General features: G+C 34.3%; 1 protein-coding gene across 5 annotated transcripts in view; it reads right to left on the reverse strand.

Moving 5' to 3' along the window:
• sm (heterogeneous nuclear ribonucleoprotein L) overlaps positions 1 to 23,019 on the reverse strand; it is a 228,295-nt gene that overhangs the window by 71,136 nt on the left and 134,140 nt on the right. The window lies entirely within an intron of this gene.

The following is a 23,019-nucleotide window of genomic DNA, read 5'->3' on the forward strand; positions in this document are numbered from 1 at the left end:
TAAGTGTGCGTAGTTTATTTACTTACCTGAAATTAAAATAATTAGCTAGAAACAAATTAATATTTTATATGACAGCAGCAATAAGATGAAGAAATATTTATCATCAAGATGAAGAAAATATTAATATATTATGAAAATATTTTATCATGGAAAAAACAAACAAAAAAAGTTGATATTTTTTTATTTTTAAAGTCTCCTATTATTAAGTCGATGTATTTTTTTTTAATTTATTTATATAAACAATGAGCAATAAACAAATTTACAATAAAAGTATCAGGTTTGTTCAGACACTTTGGTACTACGCTTTGATATGAAACAGTAGGTAAGTTTATTTTTTTTTGGTTACAGCAAATTAGTGAGCTCGTTCGTACCTTCATATACAATATAATTCTACATAAGACGCAATAAGCCATCTTAAATAACTCATTAAAAAACATATATCAGATGTTTTAAAAAAAATTATAGCTGGTACTACTGCATTAATCTACACTGTGGTTCGGTTGGAATGAATGAGTTATAAGTTGTCGGGTGATGGAGAACACATTCTGTTTATTTGCTAGTGTAAATTCATTCAAGACGCGAACTTTTTACGAGCGTTATTTGCACTCTGAAAATGACGTCTTCATTTCAAGGCGAGTGTTATTTATACCGCATTCAATACACTATGGGGATTTATGAGATCAAAATGCTCGTTTAAAACATATTGTTATCTCTATTTTGTCAGGGATAATGACAGAGATGGCGATATATTTATAAAATTTCCAAAAGCCAACACTAAATTATTGGTACAAAGTTAAATTCATAAATTTAACAGTGGTAGAGCTCACTTTAATATCTTCGCACGAATTGTCCCGGCTCGCCCGGTGAAATACCACGACCATACAGAAGCCAGGCGTCAAGTGGAAGCAATTACGCATTTCGTCTGATGAATGTGCTTCCCGGAGGCCTAATTTAGTCCTCTTTCCCTTCCCACCCTTTTTCTTATAAGGATGGGAAGTGGACGTGGACTTTCCGGATGAGTGGATGGAAAATATTTTCTCTCTGTGCATCCTTTCCTCCGTCGATTAAAGGTATGCAACGCATATGCAATTGCGTATGTTTATGGGCAACGGTCACTTCGCAATTTCAGCGATTTCAGGTGGCCGCTCGTTCGTTTGCCACCTTATGATATAAAAAAATATTCAATGCATATCAATAACTGACAGATTGGAAAATAGCGCGAAATGCAATTACAAATATATTGACATTTCCCGTCAAATAACTACAGCAGGGAGTAAATTATGCAAATAAATTGAATCCATAGGTGACGGATGTTATTGGCCGAATGTACAACATAAATGGAATGTCTATTATTTGCATAATGTGATAACACCTAACATCTAATATAAACTAATATAAAGAGAACAGATTGTTTGTTTGTGCATAAGCTCTAAAAGTACTGAACCGATTTGAAAAATTATTTCACTGTTGGGAAGCTACACTATTCCTGGATAACATAGGATATATTTATTACTAGATTTTTTTAAATTCCGTTCAGTCAAAGTCGCAAGCAACTGTTAGTAACTTAATACAAAATAAAAACCACCTAAAAGTTTCTCGTATAAAGTTTTTAAACCATTTCAAGTAAGCTCTAGTCTTATGCTAGGATATGATTTACAATAATCGAATGACGGGATTCGAATTCTCGACCTTATGATCGGAAATCCGTACTCTTAACCATTAGGCTGTTGGTACTTTAAATTAAGTATTAAGTACTAAATTACACAATATTGTGCCTGAGCTTAAATGTAAACTAGGCATGAGTTATGCTCTAATATTTGCACTCAGAGAAGCCATGCTTTGAACAGCTGTTATCGATAGCCTAAGGTACATACAAATGTCATCTTCAAGTAATGAGATATGAGCGAAGATTATAAAAATTTAATTAACGTACTTCTATTTATCGCCATTTCTTTCACAAAATGGAAAATCAGTACATTAACAGCTCCTTCATTCGAGGATTTTATAGCTATATGCAGCTAAACGTATCTGCCGAGCCAGCCTTTATGTTAAAAATAGGTATTTTTGATTAAAAAAAACAAACCAAATACGGTGGCAACTAATGAAAGTATATAAAAGGTGAAATAATACATTTCTATTAAAATATATGTATAGAGAGCAAAGGAATTCACATTTGGACAGTTGGATTGACGCAGCGACTTAAAGCGCTTGAGAAAGCTCGGCACAAACTATAAGTTAACAGCGATTGACGTAAAAATTCCTTTTTATTTTTATTTCGCTGGAGTTAAAATATATTGATAGATGAATGTGAAAAAAATACTTGTTTTTTTTTAATTATTTACACTATTTATACTAGCTGTGGCCCAGGACTTCGTCTGCTCCATGCAGAGGATTATTCCTGATATATAAACGATCTGTTTCAAATTTCAAACAGATCCGTTCAGCCGTTCTACAGTTACTTGGAAACCTGTTATACTTTTTTATTTAAATAAGTAAAACATATTAAAAAGAGACAAAACAAAAACAATTCTTAAATTAAGATATCTCATTAATATCTTACTTACATTATAAATGCAAAAGTTTAGATGGATGGATGTTTCTTAGAACATATCTCCAAAATGACTCAACGGTACCCAAAGAAATTTGGCATATAAGTAGAAAATAGGTCTGTAAGAAAATATAGGCTACTTACTAAGAGTATTTTTATTATAATTTCGCGCGTACAAAGTCTTAGACAGAAGTTACTTAATATTAAATTAAATAAAAATCCGCTGCACCTTATAATTTGTACCAGCATCATCTTAAGGTAGTAACCGCAGCGTCTACAAGCGAGCGAGCATTGTGAGACCTGCTAGAATTTTCCACAGCATTTCCTCCTAGAATCTAGGAGCTAGATGTATTCATGTATACGAGACGCAAATCTGTTTGTACCTCGCAAGGACTTACAGAGTAATGCAGCTTATTGAGAATAAGAACAAAGTAGATTTTAGTACAGTAACATATGATCAGATTTTTAAAGATACTTGTTTGGTTTAACACCTCTTTGTATGAAGATTTAAATGCATTATTTTATTTTAAATTCATCTATAAATATATATAAAAGAAAGTCGTGTTAGTTACACTATTTATAACTCAAGAATGGCTTTACCGATATGCCTGAATATTGGTGAGGAGGTAGCTTAGAGCCAGGAGACGAACATAGAATACTATTTATTCTTTTTTTTCGAATTTATGCCATGAAGAGCTTTTTATTTAACTCGTATTTATATTAAGTTTTTTTATATATCCACACGGACGGAGTCGCGGACTACAGCTAGTTTATAACATTAGTAAGAGAGTAAAATATAACGATTACATCTCACTAGAAAATGTACAAAAACATATTATCAAATACAATAAGACAATCCCCGTAGTTTCACTGGCAACATTACACTGAATAGAACTACCCCCAGGGGACACCCCTAGGGGTGGGGGTTAGACACGTGCCTGAGTTATTTTTATTACACCTGCATACATGTAATGGAAGTTATTAGGAACTACTCTATAATAAGTGTCTATGGACATTGTTTATTGGTAACACAATAGAAAAGCTGGAGATAAAATAATTTAAATTTTTTTACACGTTGGCTGCCAGAATGATTTTTCGAAAAACGATTTCTTTTTTTAATTTTGTCCAAAACCATTTGAAAACACCTAAAAATACCTTATTTACATTGCTCATTTGCTTATTATTTACAAATTTACATTCGTCGGACACATAGTCCGACATGGCAGCTAACGTGTTAAAGTTCGAATGCAGAATTCTTAACCTTCATTTGTTAATTTACTTTGTAGTTCGAATTATTTTCCCCTTTCATATAGAGCGTCAGTGGCTAATGGGTTATTTGTCTTGTAATCTGCAGGTCGTGGGTTCGAATACCGATTTTCGATTTACATATGTACATTTATCCGGTACATTACGGTGATGGAAAACATTGTGATGCCAGCACATACATGAGAAGAGATTCAAAGATATGTAGACCAGCGTGGTTGATAATGGTCTACTCACTGACACAGGGTAGACTCCGAGCCCCTCAGGCTGATGATGATATATTGGCAGAGTATGTATAACTCTTCTATACATCTCTTTTAAAATTTTTCTTCCATCTTCTTTTATATCAAAACTCTTTAACATACTTATGGTATTGCCATTTCATAAAGGCGTATATCGCATATCAGAGTACATCATGTTCTATAATAAAACGGAAATAACGTCCCCCATCGGTCAGAGGAGAATGGCTCCTAATGACACAATCATATCGAACGTAGCTTGATTGATGAGCGGGGTCCGAACCGTATTCGATTGCATAGAGATCGCACGGCTTGTTATCGATATGAAATATCACCTCACTACGACATTTAATATCGATATTTTCTGATGTATCGATACATTAAGCGTACACAGGTGATGTTATTCTCTGCCCTATTTATTAGATGCTCTACTTTATATTTAAAATATCACATAGAGACTACGAATTAAAAGGAATTGAAAAAAAAATGAAAAACATTTATTGTTAACCACAAAAAAATTCAAAACTGTGTATGTATATGCGTGTATGTGTGTGTGTGTGTATGTGTGCGTGTGTGTGTGTGTGTGTATATGTGTATGTGTGTCTGTGGCTGTGTGTGTGTATGTGTGCGTGTGTGTGTGTGTATATGTGTGTGCGTGTGTGTGTGTCTGTGGCTGTGTGTGTGAATGTGTGCGTGTGTGTGTATATATGTGTGTGTGTGTGTGTGTGTGTGTGTGAATGTGTGCGTGTGTGTATATACGTGTGTGTGTGTGTTTATTTATAAGTGAATATATTTGAGATGACTTAGATATTACATTGGAATAAATTACAACAAAGCTTCACGGGGACCTTAGTATGTCTTTATGTATTGTAGCCTGAAATAAACGGCTGAAACAATTCTGACGAGGTGTCATTCACGTAATCTTCTCCTGAGTGTGTTCCGTACCTCGAAAGGAAAAAAAACGGAACCCTTATAGGAGCACTTTGTTGTCCGTCTGTCTGTCGAGACCCTTTTTCTCAGGGACGTGTGAAGATATCAAACTGGAATTTATTTTATCATCAAGTATTTCATATTTAGTAATGAACAAGAAAGTCTAAAACAGCCCTCCTATTATGTTATTACAAAATCAAATTGATAAAAACCATTCCATTTAACCATAAATTACTACATAAAACAAACCAACGTTCAAACAAGTTTAAACTAAAATCAGTCAGATTACTGTTAAATTTAACTGAGAGTCGTTCCGAACAATCTGACGCCGCCGGTCCCTCGGATAAATAGCCAAGTTAAATTTAAATATAAATTCTAGCATACCCTACGCAATCCACACTTAAAGGACGTTTCCACCAAGCAATTGTGAGTTAAATTGTGAACGCCAGTGGAAACAGTACAACTACATTAATAAAACAAGTTAGATATTAAAATAAAACATCAATACATTTACGACCATAACCCTGAGGGGTAGACAGAAACGTACCCTCGCTTCTTTACCTAAACCATTTTTGTTCTTTTAAACCAAAAGATGACAAACGAACATACGGCCACTTGAATTCATCAAAACTGCGAAGTGAACGTTGCCCATGCATTTGCAGATTCGTAGACTACCTTTAATGGACAGAATATAGGGAGCAGATAACGATGATATTTCCCCTACCCATGCGTCCCCTACTCTGCTAAATCCCCCCTTTTCCTATAAGAAACGGATAGGACCGCATAATCATCATCAGCTCATTATACGTCCACACTGAGAGGCTCGGACCCTACCCTACGTTAGGGACACATCAGACGTGACACGGAATTACTTCCACTTGACACTTGTCTTCTGAGACCGTTGTGTTGCACCAGTGAGGTCCATTCTTGCACATGATTTGATAAAGATCAAAAACAATATTTACGATATAATACTGAGACGTGATAGAGTTCATTTATAACTAAAGCAAACTAAAGCAATTATTAGTTACTTCAACAATGAACTATAATGCAAATATTAGTTTAACATTTCCTCCGCCAAGCTACGAAGGAAATTGGTTTAATGCGTCCCTGTTACACTATCTATAGAATATAACTAGATGAGATAAACAGATTGCCAATATTTACCTATAGTTAGTAACTTGAACGTCGAATAGAGAGTCGGTGGCTCAGGGGTTTAACACTTGACTTGCAATCTGCAGCTCCTTGGTTCGAATCCCAACATATACCAATGTGTTTTTCTATTTCCGATTTACACATGTACATTTACACCGATATAGAATATAGTTTGAAAGAACACTTAAGCTTACTAATTAAGTTTTTTTTTTATATCACAAGGTGGCAAACGAGCGAGCGGCCACCTAAAATCGCTAAAACAGCGAAGTGACCGTTGCCCATAGACATACGCAATTGCATATGCGTTGCCTACCTTTAATCGACGGAGGAGAGGATGCACAGAAAAAAATATTTTCCCTTCCCATGCATCCTCTCATCCGGAAAGTCCACTTTCACTTCCCATCCTTTCCTTATAAGAATAAGGGTGGGAAGTGAATGAGGACAAAATAAGGCCTCCGGGACACACACTCATCAGACGAAACGCGGAATTGCTTCCACTTCACGCCTGTCTTCTGTGTGGTCGTGGTATTTCACCGGGCGAGCCGGGCCGATTCGTGCGAAGATGTTAAAGCGGGCTCTACCACTGTTATAAGTTTTATAATTCCGCGCGAAGAATCGCGAGGCAACAGCTAGTCGATAAATAAACCTAAATTTCCATTTCAAACACCATTACCTGTCTAAACGTCTGACACTTGACAAAGAATCCAATTAAGAATGTAATAAAAAGGAATAATCCCACTTCGGGATTATATCCTGTCCGATTGTCGGAGATGGATCGCTTTTAATCCAAAAGATGAATGCGATCGTATCCGTAATAAGTTTCTAAGTGCAGGTGAGAACGAGAGAGGGCGCGCGTGATCTATTAAAAAGATTAATTGATCTTCTTAATAGATCACACATTTGTGTGTTAGTTACTGAAATTTATAATACGAAAGGCCGAATTCAGACATTTGATTAAGAAAGAGAAACAGTCTGCACAGAACGTATCACCATTCCTGTTATATCTTTGATAAAACAGAGGTAACAGTTCATCTTAAATGGAGATTTTGGTCTCAGAAACCCACAGTATGACAGCTTAACTATAACCGTTTGTGTGACACAAATTTGCTTACCTTTAAGCCTTCAAAATATTACAAAGTAAAGTTAAATAAAGGCTTAGTAAAAAAATAAAACCCAGGAATAAAATATTAAAAAGCAAAAGTACCAGGACTTCAGACTTGGCCAAGGATAAATGCATTACTGAAGGCAAAAGGGCAAACTAGTAATGCGACACGAGACGTCGGATCACGTAACGTATGAAAAACGTGCACAAGCAAAGCTTGTTTGCTGAGATTGCACTTTTTAATCTTATATATTACATTACAGGAATCGTTTAAATAATAAGTAAAAATATAAATATAATTACTAAGCACCACGACCACAAAGCCAGGCGTTGTGTGGAAACAATTCCGTGTTTCGTTTGCTGAGTGTGCGCGTTTGAGAGGCCTTATTTTAGTCCCACCATTGTCTTATAGGAAAGGATGGGAAGGGAAAGAGGAGGCAATGCATCTGCAATCGTTTCGCTATTTCCGCTTGTTCGTTTGACACCGATCGGAGGAAAAAGTTAAATTATATGAGTCACAAGGGTAACAGACAGTTCAACAATCAATTCAAAATGGCAAGCGAATAATAAATAGTTTTGATTAACATTTGCTGTACTGAAAAAACGCAATCTCAATAACCTAATTCAGCTAAACGTTTATCGACGCCCCAATGTGGGGCAAGCTGACGCCATATTGCTTCCGGCATAGCTATTAAGTTCCGGCTCTACCATGACTCTTTGTAATTAGGAAGTTAGGATTTTTTGCAATATTCCATTTGATTAGTTTTATTATTCCAAATACATTTTATAAAAAAAACTGCTTATTATATCAGCGACTCTGTCCGTGCGGAATTAAAAAAAATGTGTGTGTTCCTCCAGACTACGTTCTACATCTATGCCAAATTTTAGCGAGATCCATACAGCCGTTCTGGAGATACCTTCTAATAAAGTTGTAAGATTTTACAACTGTGGATTAAAATAAAAAAAATACTACTGTTTCCACACTATTTAAAACTATTAAAACTGTGTAAAATAATGTCGATATAAACAAAACGTATTGTTACTCTCATATACCATGATACATTTGAGATTTATTAACAGTGGTAGAGCCCGCTTTAACATCTTCGCACGAATTACCCCGGCTCGCCCGGTGAAATACCACGACCACACAGAAGACACGCGTCAAGTGGAAACGATTCCGCGTTCAGTCTGATAAATGTGCGTCCCGGAGGCCTAATTTAGTCCTCTTTCCCACCCTTTTTCTTATGAGGAAAGGATGGAAAGTGGAAGTGGACTTTCAGGATGAGAGGATGCATGGAAATGTTTTCTTTCTGCGCATCCTCTCCTCCGTCGATTAAAGGTAGGCAACGCATATGAAATTGCGTATGTCTATGGGCAACGGTCACTTTGCTATTTCAGTGTAAACTGACGACTACGACCCAAAATACTTATTCAATAGATTAGTTACACTAGTTTACATTTACACACAACCTTTAATACATCAATAACCTATTTTTATTTATCGTAATACGGTCACTAAATTACTTTAGGGCGACCTTATTTAAACCAATTGAGGGTAACAAGAAATTTCATTACTAAAGGATATTTTTTACTATACGAGGCTATACGATACTTGAGTACAAACTAAGAGAAATATATTCAATAGCTATCGCCAGCGACTCTATTTTTATTTTTTTTTAGCCTATGTGTTCTTCTAGACTATTTTCTACATCTATGCCAAATTCAGCGAGATCTGTTTAATTGTTCTGGACAACAAAACCTTCTAACATCAAAACATTGGCATTTATTATATTACTTTTAGACATTATTAATTAGAACCCTTTGGCGCGAATGACGTGCTTTCTTTACAATGTCCAGTGTCAGAATGAATAGTGAGGGGACATAAACATCGACATTTTAGTAAGGCTAGTGTTGGATCAATACACTGCCACATTTTCGGATTTTCTTCCTAACATTAGTAAGATATAATAAGAAATTCCGGATTAGCTAATCCATATTTTATTAAAGTAACACATGTGAACGATTCAATTAGAGAACGGAAGCCGAGGCTTGCTTCCATACATTATACATTCCAATATCAGAATCATCTCGATACCAACACACCGTTTACAATAAGGTATAGACAGAGATTATGTTCCATTTGACACATGTATAAAATTACTAGATGCCTAGTCCTTTTAAATCTTGATCTAAAATTATTTTTAATTATAAATTAATAATTTGGTTGTTTTTAATCAAACTTAATAATACATATATAAAAATTTGTTTTTTCCGTTCTCATGATCCAACCGATAATCATTTTTAAAGCTCATTTTTTTTAATTTAAAATGAAAATATCCTTTCTTAATAAAAATCCTGGTGGCAAAGAATACAAAACATCTTTGACCTTGAAATGGGAAAAATTGCATAAAAAGTGCGGACATTAGTTAGATTTTTCATAATTAATTTTTAATTTAGTCCACATCTAAGCTATGTTTTTTTTCTACCAAGAATATAGTTTCCTACTAGAGTAGATAGAAATGTCGATTTATATAACAATGTGGAATCTTCAATCAAACTATTGAGAAGGGATGTTGAGACGTGAATGGATCGCATTAGGCCAACTCAATTGACACGGACTCCCTAAATTAAGGTTCGGAGACTGTTTTTATAACGTCCATATATATATAAAATCTATGTATGTTTGTATATAATGATAATTGATTCTTTTCTCTGTGAAATATCGTTATACTATTAGATATGTTTTTGTCGTAGTAATTAAACTTTTTTACAAATCAATTAAGATTTACTATAAATACTAAATTAAAACCATCCACCAACCAATTACTAAGTACTACTTCGTATTAATAAGTTACATTCTAGATTAAGGCATGGTCTTCTTAATTTTTTTAGAGCTCCGTACCTCATAGGAAAAATACGGTACCCTTATAGGATCACTTTATTGTCCGTCCGTCTGTCTGTCAAGACCCTTTTTCTCAAAAACGCGTGAAGGTATCAAGCCGGAATTTATTTTTAATTCCTACAGACAAAGTCGTGTACTCGTAAAAAAAATTCTTACACAAAAATAGTTACGTTCATTCAAACAAAAGCTATTATAAAACTATTAATTACATGAATACGGTATATTAAAAAATTAATCATGTTACGCGGCGAAAATAAAAAATCTTTTTAACAAGTCTGATTCATTTTTTGTGACAGTAATATCGACAAAATGCAAACGTAGCATTCACGGAATTAATTAAAAACGCCCATCGAATGCGATATCGGATGGATTAACTTTGTTCAAAGATAATAAATTGTATTTAAGAGGGGAAGACACGAGACTGTGATATAATATTTCCAAGATGACATCTTACTATGTTACTTAACATAATATTATAAATGCGAGTGTTTGGATGGATGTTTGTTAGAAGAAAACTCAAGAACGGCTGCATGAATCTTGCTGAAATTTGGCAAAGACGTAGAAAGTAGCCTGGAAGAACACTTGTCTAATTTAGTTTTTTTTTTCATTTAAAAATTACTAACTAACAACCGTTCTCAAATTCTTAAGGTACTTAGTAACCGAAAAACGACTCTGAGTCCAGCATTAGGAACTTTTACACACTTTCCTTATAAAAATTATATTTAGTTTTTTAATACCTTTTAAAAAAAACCATAAAACAACACAGTTATATTTATATTAACATATCCATAAAAAAATCACAATCTATGTGCAGTCTACTACTACACTTTCTCTAATCTTTGACAAAACACAGAGTATAAACAACTTTCTCTCGCTATTCGTGCTGGAAGCGACACAGATCGTCCGCCGGACTTGGGATCAGCCGCGTAATCCTCACACGAGCTATAGCCAACCCTAATACGGTGACCATGATTTAACAAAATAAAATTGAATTAAAACACGACGTTGTAAAAAAAAACTCAGTAGCCTATGTGTTCTCCCTATTTATTTATGCCAAATTTCCATACAGCCGTTCTGGAGATTTCTTCAAACAAATACTATCCATCTATCCAAACATTCGCGTTTATAATATTAGTAAGATAAGATGATTCAATTTTGAAAACTAAAGTTTCCGTTTCGAAGTATTGCAACATTTTTATTAATATTTAAAAAATTACAACCTATAAAATGTGGTACCGTCCACCCAATCAATGAAACTCATGGTGACCCTAGTCAGAAAGTTACAAAGTCAGCTGGAGGAAGGGCCATTCGTTTTAATTTGGCCACTCTCGCTCGAGAGCTGGGATTTGTTGCTAATATTGTCGATACAGTATGCACTATGTTTGAACATCGGAATATACAAAGTTTAACATTAAAAAATCCACTACGAGGAAAATACGAAACAGACAACACTTCGTCTAATTTGTCATACATATAAATCTACAGTGATTTTTTATTTAACAACATTTCTTAAATAGCAAAATTTTATCATGTTTTTTTTTAATTTTAAGTACAGCCTATTTTCAACATTCACTGCCTAGTAATATTATAAAGAGCAAAGATTTCTAATTTTTTTATACATAACAGAAGGGGGCAATCGAGCAGCGGGAACACGGAGGTGTTCAACGACGACCATGGACATCAGCAATACCAGAGGAACCGCAGATGCGTTGTAACGTTGTTAGTTTTCCATATTTTTCACACATTAAAAAACTATCGTAGTTAATGCGTTAATACATAATTCAAGCTTAATCTTACAAAGTTCGTTAACAATACAGACAATAATGACCTTTATTAATATAGAGATAAGGTTGTTAACGAGTTCCTGAGGTCGAGATAACGCCTTGATGTAAATTTAATTAGTAAAGGATGTTCGCTTTCTACTATCATGTTCTATCCATTTGTACAGTAAAATTTTACAATGCAACCCATAGGACGACAAGGAACGAAAAAAAAAATTCTGTTTTTTTACTTTATGTATAATATGTTACCTATATCTTTATAAATATTATCTTATATACCATGGACCAAACCAAGTTTTTCACTCACCTGAAACAAAACAAAAGAAAATTAATCTTACTAATATTATAAATGCGAATGTTTATATGGATGGATGAATATTAAAGATATCCCCAGAACAGCATGGATATCGTTGAAATATAGCATAGATGTTGAACATAGTCTGGAAGAACACATAGGCTACTTTTAATGTTTTTTTAATATCGTGCAGCCGAACTCGCGGGCGACAGCTAGTACCAATTGCTATATTGGAATATAAATTTGCTACAGCGTTAAAACTTAAATTCTCGCTCTTAATAAATTCTAAAATAGTAGTAACAAAATATAAATTCCGACAAAAATATAGGAATTTTAACTATAAAATACTCAAGAAAACGGTTAATTATGAGGTCGTGAAACAATGTAATAAGTGACCACTAATTAGGTAAAAGTGTAGACTAAAAAATCTAGACTTTAAAATACTAAAGTCTACACAAAATAATTTATACCATGTCTTAAATAACTTAAGTTATTAAACACTCATTAAGCTAACTAACCTTTGGATTCGGATACCAAAATATATCGTCATCTCTGTCATTATCTTTGACAAAACTGAGATAATAATATGTTTCAAACGGGGATATTAGTCTCAGAACACACGGTAAGAAATACGACAGCAAAACACAATCGAACAACACCTTTAAAATCTGTCAAGTAATTTTGGTGTACAGAACTGCAATTACTAGTGTTTTTTTGTGACTGCCTTGAACAGGCATTTACATCTTCACCGGGCTTGTGGTGAGGACAGGGAAGACGATAACATAGAGAAGAGGTCTCAGGAACCAAAAGTGATTATTTAAAAGTTTTATCCTTGTGTGTTAGATTATATTACATACAAAATATAATTATAACCTAGTTATATACTTGTAAAGGTATTGATCAATATTAAACGACAGAATGACGAGATTAAACGGCATCAAATTCAATTAAGTACAACGCAGGCCGGCAGAGCAGAACTATTGAATAAAATTAACATTCGACGCGCGGCAACAATTACTTTATTTTTTTAAATCGAACAAATGGCAGTATAGGGAATATACGATATATATTCACATTCGAAATTTAAATTCAATTATTAGTAAATTTTATTTTATACTTTAAAAATTAAAGTTTTAAATTTTCAATTGGAACAAATTACATCTCAACTCCTTTGTGATTGGACTAACTTTAGATTTCAACTCTCGAAACATTTGTCTAAACAGAGATTTCTGTAATATTTTTGCAGTGAGAACCTACTATTACAATCATCCAAATGTTGCCAAAAAGAATAATATATTCGAATAACAGTGGTAGAGCCCGCTTTAACATCTTCGCAGGAATAGTCCCGGCTCGCCCGGTGAAATACCACCACCACACAGAAGACAGGCGTGAAGTGGAAGCAATTCCGCGTTTCGTCTGATGAGTTTGCGTCCCGGAGGCCTAATTTAGTCCTCTTTCCCTTCCCATCCTTTTCTTTATAAGGAAAGGATGGGAAGTGGAAGTGGACTTTACGGATGAGAGGATGCATGGAAAGGGAAGATATTTTCTTTCTGTGCATCCTCTCCTCCGTCGATTAAAGGTAGGCAGCGCATATGCAATTGCGTATGTCTATGGGCAGCAGTCACTTCGCTATTTCAGCGATTTCAGGTGGCTGCTCGCTCGTTTGCCACCTTTTGATATAAAAAAAAAATAATAATAATAATAAATAACAGACGTGTAAGATATTCCAAACAAGTTAAAATATAAATATTAAGCGAAAATATTATTAACGACATGTTTGAGATTCTACATTTTTGTACATATATTTTTTTTATTATAAGTTAAGGGCAAACGAACAAATGGATACGAAATAGAGACGCGATTGCCTTTCATCACATCATGTCACGCAATCGTAAAATACAAACTTTAATCGACGGAGGAGACGAACAGAAAGAGAATATTTCCCTTTTCTATGCATCCTCATCTCAATTAAATTCCACTCACCCTTCCCATCCATATAAAAAAACGGAATAGAAAGAGGACTACTTATAACGTACCTACAAGTTTAACACAATTTAAATCCCAAAATAAGTCACGTGTGCATCAAACACACGAATATAGACATGGCCAAGTGTATTAACATTCCGTTGAAATCCAGGTCATCGGTAACGCCTGCACGATGCAAATCTGCTAATGCACTGAGCAATTATAATATCATGTTATAAAATGCATTAGTATGTCTGTCTGTACGTCGACTTTAATTATATAGCTTGGAAGACGTTAATTTTCTTTCCATTTAATTGAAATTTCTTCTGTACAACTTTATGTGCAAACTAAATAATGTGACCCGGTAAGAGGTTTGTGGTTAGATGTGCATATATACAGCGTGTCCCAAAATAAATAAAACTGTAATTTTGTATAGCCAGATCGATAACTACACAGAGAAAAATACTAATCAAAATCAAAGTGAATCAATCAGTCAAAGTTAATTATTTTTTGTGCTTAAATTACGAATGTTTGGTCCAATTTTTTATTTCAATTAATAGCTGTTACTTAAGTAGCAAATACAAAAAAGAAATTGCAGGAATATCTTCATATTTGCAGCCACAGTGTCTAATCATTAGGTGGAATTACAAAAGTTAATATAACTTTGAAACAAAAAGAGTTGGATTTTTTTTTAGTATTTTTTCCCGTGTAGTTATCGATCTGGCTATACACCATTACAATCGTTGAATTTTGGGACACGCTGTATAAAAAACTGTTAGGCAAATAAACATACACAACAACTTTTTATATTATTTTAGATTAAACAATTTTATTATAACAAGACTTTCGCGAACGCATTAAAGTAAAAAAGAGATAATTTAAACCTAAACTAGTTAAGTACATCGACAAAAACTACGGTCAAAGTATTTGGCACATAGCCAATATGATATTTGCTTCAACTGTTCATGTGGTTGGTAACATTTGCTACACTTGATTAAAAATAGTTAATCTTAAAATTCATAGTAAAAGAAAAACTAAAGCTAACTTAACAAAGAAAAATACACGCCGCCGCATCTTACTAATAATATAAATGCGAATGTTTGGATGTTTATTAGAAGTTATCACCAGAACTTATGGATCTTACTGAAATTTGGCAAACATGTAAAACATAGCCTGGAAGAACACATAGGATACGCATCAAGTTTTTTATAATTCCGAGCTGTCGTAGTAAAAAAAATCCTTCGAAATTTGATAAATCAACTTCCTATAAATATTTTGACTTAGTATTATCATATACAGAATTATAAATCACTAGACAGACCAAAAATCAAACTAATTTTTTTTATATCATAAAGTTGCAAACGAGCGAGCGGCCACCTGAAATCGCTGAAATAGCGAAGTGACCGTTGCCCATAGACATACGCAATTGCATACGCGTTGCCTACCTTTAATCAACGGAAGAGAGGATGCACAGAAAGAAAATATTTTCCCTTTCCATGCATCCTCTCATACGGAAAGTCCACTTCCACTTCCCATCCTTTCCTTATAAGGAAAAGGGTGGAAAAACTAAAATGAACACAATAGTACTAAATTCTACAAACTCAAATACACACAAGTCCGAAGCTTTTGACCGCATCCAATAGTTCAGTTGACTAAATCAGAACACCCTTTCCCGTTGGTGTCGGAAAGCCGATTACCCGGTCGGCAGTACATACATAGTACGGTCAAAAGTGCACGCCACAAATTCGGATAAGTACGGATAAATAACTTGCAATTAAAGGATAGTGGATACAAAATCACTATTGGAACTAGTTACTTTAACTTTAAATTAAGTCACATTGAATTTTACAACACTGCAATAAATTATTAGCAATTTATTCCTGAGACCATCACGAACAGAATAAATCTTAATTAGAATTATTAGGTTTAAAATTACTAAATAAAGCACAGTAAACAAATATACATTTATTAAATTGTTAAAAAAAAAACTAACGAGTATTGCATACTAGCTGTCGCTAGCGACGCCGTTTGCGCGGTATTAAAAACAAACATAATAAGTAGCCTATGTGTTCTCCTAGAATGTGTTCTACATTTATGCCAAATTTCCGCGAGATCCATGGAGCTGTTTCGGAGATACTTTCAAACAAAAATCCATCCATCCATCCATCTAAACATTCGCATTTATAACTTTAGTAACAAGTATGATAAGGTTTACATTAATATTAAATTGAACTCTATTTACGACTACATTTCGTTAATTCCTTGACTTTCCGATTTTCTTTGTGCTAACTTTTTCTTTATTAAAAAAGGCAAAGGTTCGCTATGACCGTTATGCCACCTTTAAGACAGAATGTTTAATCTACATCCAACCAAAGAGTTTGGATACGTTACTACATGATTACTTAACTATGAGTTTTCAATGCCGAAACACGTACAAAAATATATAAAATTGTACGTGTATGTAGAAAGAGGAAGCTTAAGGTAACATCGACGTATTAAAAACATTCACAATATACCTCTATAAATGGACTGGCTATAAGATGTATTATTTTGTGCTTCTTTGATTTTCGCGATTCCAACACTGATAGTATCGGTTTATAGCTGTGTTGTCGAATTAATAATATAGACAGAATATAGTGACGTGATATCAAGAGGCGCGATAAAATCGTAAATAAGCAAAAGATAATCCAAGCGATCGCCTATCTATTTATAAAGATCAAAGATCCAGATAATATTATTCGAGTATCTTTTTGATATCCGGGCAGTGACGTAGTCAATATGAATTGTGACGTATTCCACACTCGTTTGCACGCGACCCTCCCCTCGTAAATATCCTCGCGTGATACACTATAAGGATAATAAACGATGTTTGCTCTCACCTGATGCTACACATACATCACAACAAACGTACATTCTATTTCTTAAATATACTGATATTAAATCAACAAAATTACAGTAAATCGATATATATAATAAAATTAGTGATATCCCGCTGTTATTTATTACTAGTTGTCGTCTGCGCTGAATAGAAAAATATCTTAATTAGTAACCTGTGTTCTTCCAGACTATGTTCTATATCTATGACTTTCAGCAAGATTCATGCAGCTGTTCTGGAGATATCTTCAATCAAACATTCATCTATCCATCCATACAATTAAAGTAAGATAATTATTTAGGACAAGTGAAATTAGAGACGATATATTTAACAGTGGTAGAGCCTGCTTTAACATCTTCGCACGAATTGGCCCGGCTCGCCCGGTGAAATACCATGACCACACAGAAGACGAGAAGGCGTGAAGTGGAAGCAATCCCGCGTTTCGTCTGATGAGTGTGTGTTTTAGTCCTCCTTTCCCTTACCACCCTTTTTCTTATAAGGAAAGGATGAGAAGTAGAAGTGGACTTTCCGGATGAGAGGATGCATGGAAAGGGAAAATATTTTCTTTCTGTGCATCCTCTTCTTCGTCGATTAAAGGTAGGCAACGCATATGCAATTGCGTGTGTCTATGGGCAACGATCACTTCGCTATTTCAGCGATTTCAGGTGGCCTCTCGCTCGTTTGCCACCTTGTAATATTTAAAAAAAACGAGAATCATTTAAAATATGCTAAACAGTAGTAAGTAATTAAATGCAATCGTTATACAAAAATTTAACTTAAATAATAACAGATCACCACAAAAAGGTAAAAAGTGTTTAATCGAAACTCTCACAGTAAATGCATCCTCCACACCTAGTTAACATTAACTCTGACTGATGGTTCAACTTTGAACTCGGTCCGGATTAACGCAAACTTTTATAAAACAGGTTGAATCGTTAGCGATTTCTTTGCAAAAGTTAATTTAAACTTTACACATTGCTTAGTTAAAATACTAACTATAATATGCAATAAGACTAACAACGTTATTAGTTAAAATTTTAACAGTGGTAGAGCCCGCAATAACAACTTTTACACGATAGGACCGGTGAAATACTACGACCACACAGAAGACAGGCGTCAAGTGGAAGCAATGTGCGTGTCCTAATTTTAGTCCCTATTGCCTTCTCACCCTTGCCTCATAAGGTTTGGATATGGGGAGATGGATTTGACGGAGAAGGGGACGCATAGTAAGTGCAAATATTACATATCTGTTGGTCCCCTTATCCGTTGATTAAAGACAGGCAATGCAATTGCATATTCTGATGTTTATATGGGCAGCGGTCGCTTAGTTATTTCAGATGGCCGCTTGCTTCTTTCTCACTTATGATGTTAATAACTAATATTAAAAATGCGAATTTTTGGATGGATGTATGGATGTTTGCTTGAAGGTATCTTCAGAACGTCTGCATGGATCTCGCTGAAATTTCACAAAGATGTAGGACATAGTCTGGAAGAACACATAAGCTACTAAGTTTTTTTTTAGTTCCGCGCGGACAGACTCGAGGACGAAAACTAGTATGAAATAAAAATCTAATAAATATGCTCTGAAAGACAGTTTAAATTATTTTACAGGACAGAGAATTTTTAAAGTACTAGGCCATCATAATATTGATGCGGTAATGACGTCCCTCGTTGAATATTTTAAGTACCAGGGCATCATAAATGTACCTTTAGTTAACCTGCACTGACCATATCCTAGGCCGGATATTCGGGAAGCGTTGCGGTCGCATAAATTTACCCCAATGTGTTCCGCCCTAATAAGGATGTGGACACATCAGATACAACACTAAGTGACTGCTAATGTTAGTAACAGAGAGATTTGTGTACACTCTATATTATTAGAATAATAGTTTGGTGATGGTTAACATTTTAATACAATGAATTATGATTTGAATAATTATAAAACGAATATCCGTCGGCCGTGATTCCATACGCGTGGAATTATAAAAAAAAATATAATTAATAGTCTATGTGTTCTTCCAGATCATGTTCTAAATTTATGCTTTCATCGAGATCCACGAAGCCGTTCAGAAGATACCTTCAAGCAAACATTCGCATTTATAACATCAGTAAGATTACAATGTTTGTTGTACAAGATATTTTTCATCAACTATCCTACAATACCAACAATATTGATATCTATTTATTTTTAATTAACTTGCAAAAGTAAAAGGTCTTTGCTATGTTTGTTACCTCAGAACTTTACTCCTAATGGACCGAATTTGATTATTTTTTTTTATTGGAAAGCTAATGTTTGCTGCAGGGTACTTATATATTTTACTAAACAATGTCTGACGCAGTTTTCAAATTATACTTAGTTACCTTTTAACATATCTAGTGTGTCTGTACCCTTAGCTATCAGTCTAACATCGGATTTCCTGCGTCCAGAGATTTAGTGACGTGTTAATACGCTTAGCTTTGCGACTGTGTCTACAAAATTGTGAACATTAGAGTGAGTTTACACTGCTGAAAGACTAGTACAAAAATATATTGTTAATTAATTATTTTCAAAGTGAAAGAGACGGCACTATTGTTTGGTACAATTAGATATATTAACTAGAGAAACATCATTTTTTTTTAAAAAAGCACTTTTTCCAAAGCAGTCAAGAATCTATTAAAGTATTTTTATCATCATCATCAGCTCACAATACGTCCCCACTGAGGGACTAGGCCGTAGTCAAACACGCTGACCAAGTGCGGGTTGATTGACTTCACACATATCTTTGAATTTCTTCTCAGATATGTGCAGATTACATAACGATGTTTCCTTTCACCGTAAGAACGTCGGATAAATGTACATATGTAAATCTGAAATCGAAAAACACATCGGTACATGGCGGGATTCGAACCCAGGACCTGCAGGTTGCAAGTCAAGTGCTTGACCACTGAGCCACCGACGAGTGTTTATACGATTACAAAAAGGTTATCAAGTCGAGAGATTTTTTAATTTATGTCATCATGTATCTTGGTGTTCCGAATTTGTTATTTTTTTAGTTATAACATTTATTTATACTTTTATAGTGAAGTATTTAACATATTAATTTTAACCGTCAATAGCCTAATAATTAAGGGGGACGGATTTCCGATCACGAGGTCGGGGGTTCGAATCCCGACATTCGACTATTGTAAACCATATCCTAGCACAAGCCTAGAGCTTAGTTGGAATGGTAAAAGAAATATTAGTAAATTTACAAAAAAAAATGCTAATATTTTTTATTAAAAAAAAATTACAATAATTTGATATGCAATATAAATCAACCATAAAAAATTATAACATTTAATTGATATCGCATGCAATAAATAGTCACATCTAAATAACCTACGTTCACAATACTAACGCATTCTCTGTATAATTACGACCTGCTATAATAACGGTGTAAACGTCACAATACGTACCAATTAACTGCTAATAGAGTTAACGTCAACGAACACGGATATAACTTTACTATGTTATGTAACGCGTTTACATTAGTATTAAAACACGTGCTTACTGTAAGACAAAGTTACTGGAGTATTCATATAGCTAGTAGAATTCAAAATCTGTCAAAATATATGCAAACTTATTTGTTCAGATGAAAGGTAACTTAACAGTGGCAGACGCAAGCAACATCTTGTATGACCACAAAGAAGACAGGCATCAAATGGAAGCAATTTCACGTACAGCCTGATGAGTTTGCGTGTCGGAGGCCTTTGTCCCTTCCCATCCTTTTCTTATAAGGAAGGGAAGCGAAGCATAGAAAAGACAAATATTCTCTTATGTCCTGTCCTCAATTGAAGGTAGGTAACACATCTGCAAATATGGATGTCTATGGGTAGCGGTTGCTCAGCTATTTTGGCAAATTTAACTGGCCGTTTGTTCGTTTGCCACCTTATAATATAAAAAAAAGTTACATACAAGACATGTTACTTGTCATTGAATCGCCCCTATCCGAAACATACGTACAAAATAGTCCATCTCAAATTATTTCAAAGAAAATGAGATGGCATGTATGTTTCAGTAAATTATATAACTATTAAAAAAAAGTCTAAATAAAATGTACAAAGCTTAAAACCTTTTAGTACGCTAAGCATTGAACACAACAAAGTAATGGAGACAAAAGACTCCTTGAAAATTTGCACGACAAAGCGATTAAGTGCCGCGAGCTTTTTCATACGGATCATTATAATGCCATCCGCAACCAGAAACAAAAAAAAACGATATTACCAAAAGACCGGTAAGTGGATGGTCTGTTACAACCCCTACTAATTAAACTCGAATATAGCGTAACTCGAAAATATTACAGCAAATGGTAGAGATAAGCGTAATTAAAAAAAAGAAAGAACATATTTGTAAACAAATAACGATTAAAAACTAATAATTTTGACAGTCAGTACATCGAAAACTTTGGAAAATACGATTTGCATTACCCCTCTCATATCAAAACCGGTAGTCATCATCAGCTCACTTTACGACTCCACTGAGAGGCTAGGAGCCTACCGTAAGAACGTCAGATAAATGTGTCATATGTAAATCGAAAAACACATTGGTACACGGCAAGATTTGAGATCAGGACCTGTAGATTACAAATCAGGTGCTTAACCCTTGAGTCCCAAAGCTAATATATCATACATATCCTTATATTCTTAATCTTGTGAACCTTCAACTTAATTTCCCGACATCGCACCCTAAGGGTCCACCTGGACCACTCTGACAACTTTACACTTTCAAATATCTCTTATCTGAATACGCTTTTACATTATTCGAATACGAAAATCTCACTTTCAAAAGCCTTAAGTAAAGGCGGATCTAAAACTTAAAGTCGCCAGGTAACTTTCTTAAAATGTTTGTTCTATTCAATGCTTTAAATCTATTTTTACCTAGAAATATTCAGCTACGATAAAAAATACTTACCAATGCCAATATGATTGAGTAATGTTTCGAAAATCATGTATCTGTGGAAACGGAAAAAATACAAAATCCAACACAAAAATTTACAGAATTGGAGAATTAAAATTTTATAAATATTACGCTCGAATTAAACGAAATTGGGTCAAGAAGAATTTAAACTAATCCGCAATATCAAAACAAATATTTATTAAGCCGTACTAATTAATATTTCGTTAATTAAAACAAATTCAGTAAGATGAATTAATGGAGATTTAAATTTCGAAACAAAACAATTAAAACGAATAATAAAATTAGATTTTCAAGGAATTGTAACAGACTTTGTTACCTTCTTTCACTGACAAGGGTAAGCTTTAGCTGTCGCTCGTGACCACGTCCGCGCGAAAATAAATAATAGCCTATGTGTTTTTCCAGACTACGTTCTACATCTGTGCCAAATTTCACCAAGATCCATGGCGCTGTTCTGGAGATACCTTCTAACAAACATCCAGATATTCGCATTTATAATATTACATCATCAGCTCACTATAAGTCCCCACCGAGGGGCTCGGAGCCTACCCTAAGTCAGGGGTGACTAGGCCATACTCAACCACGCTGGCCAAGTGCGAGTTTGTTTCACACATATCTTTGAATTACTTCTCAGATATGTGCACGCATCACGATGTTTTCCTTCACCGTAAGAACGTCGTATAAATGTACATATGTAAATCGGAAATCGAAAAACACATTGGTACATGTCGGGATTCGAACCCAGGTCCTGCAGATTGCAAATCAAGTGCTTGACCACTGAGCCACCGACGCTCTTTGATAATATTACGATATATTTACGTGCCGTCGTAACCTGTAACTTAAAGTCAACTTCACAAATATGTTATAAAATATCTTTAAATACAGAATCTTCAATCTAGTCTAGTCTATTCAAAAATCTAAGAAAGCAGTTCAAAAAATATTTATACTCTAATACTCATGAATAATAAAATTTTCACTTCGCAGTTCATTGAAAAATCTGAATAAACACGTGACAAAAACGTTACAAATAA

This window comes from Papilio xuthus, unplaced genomic scaffold, assembly GCF_000836235.2.
Source record: "Papilio xuthus unplaced genomic scaffold, Pxut_1.1 DF825783.1, whole genome shotgun sequence".
In the NCBI taxonomy this organism is placed as follows: Eukaryota; Metazoa; Arthropoda; class Insecta; order Lepidoptera; family Papilionidae; genus Papilio; species Papilio xuthus.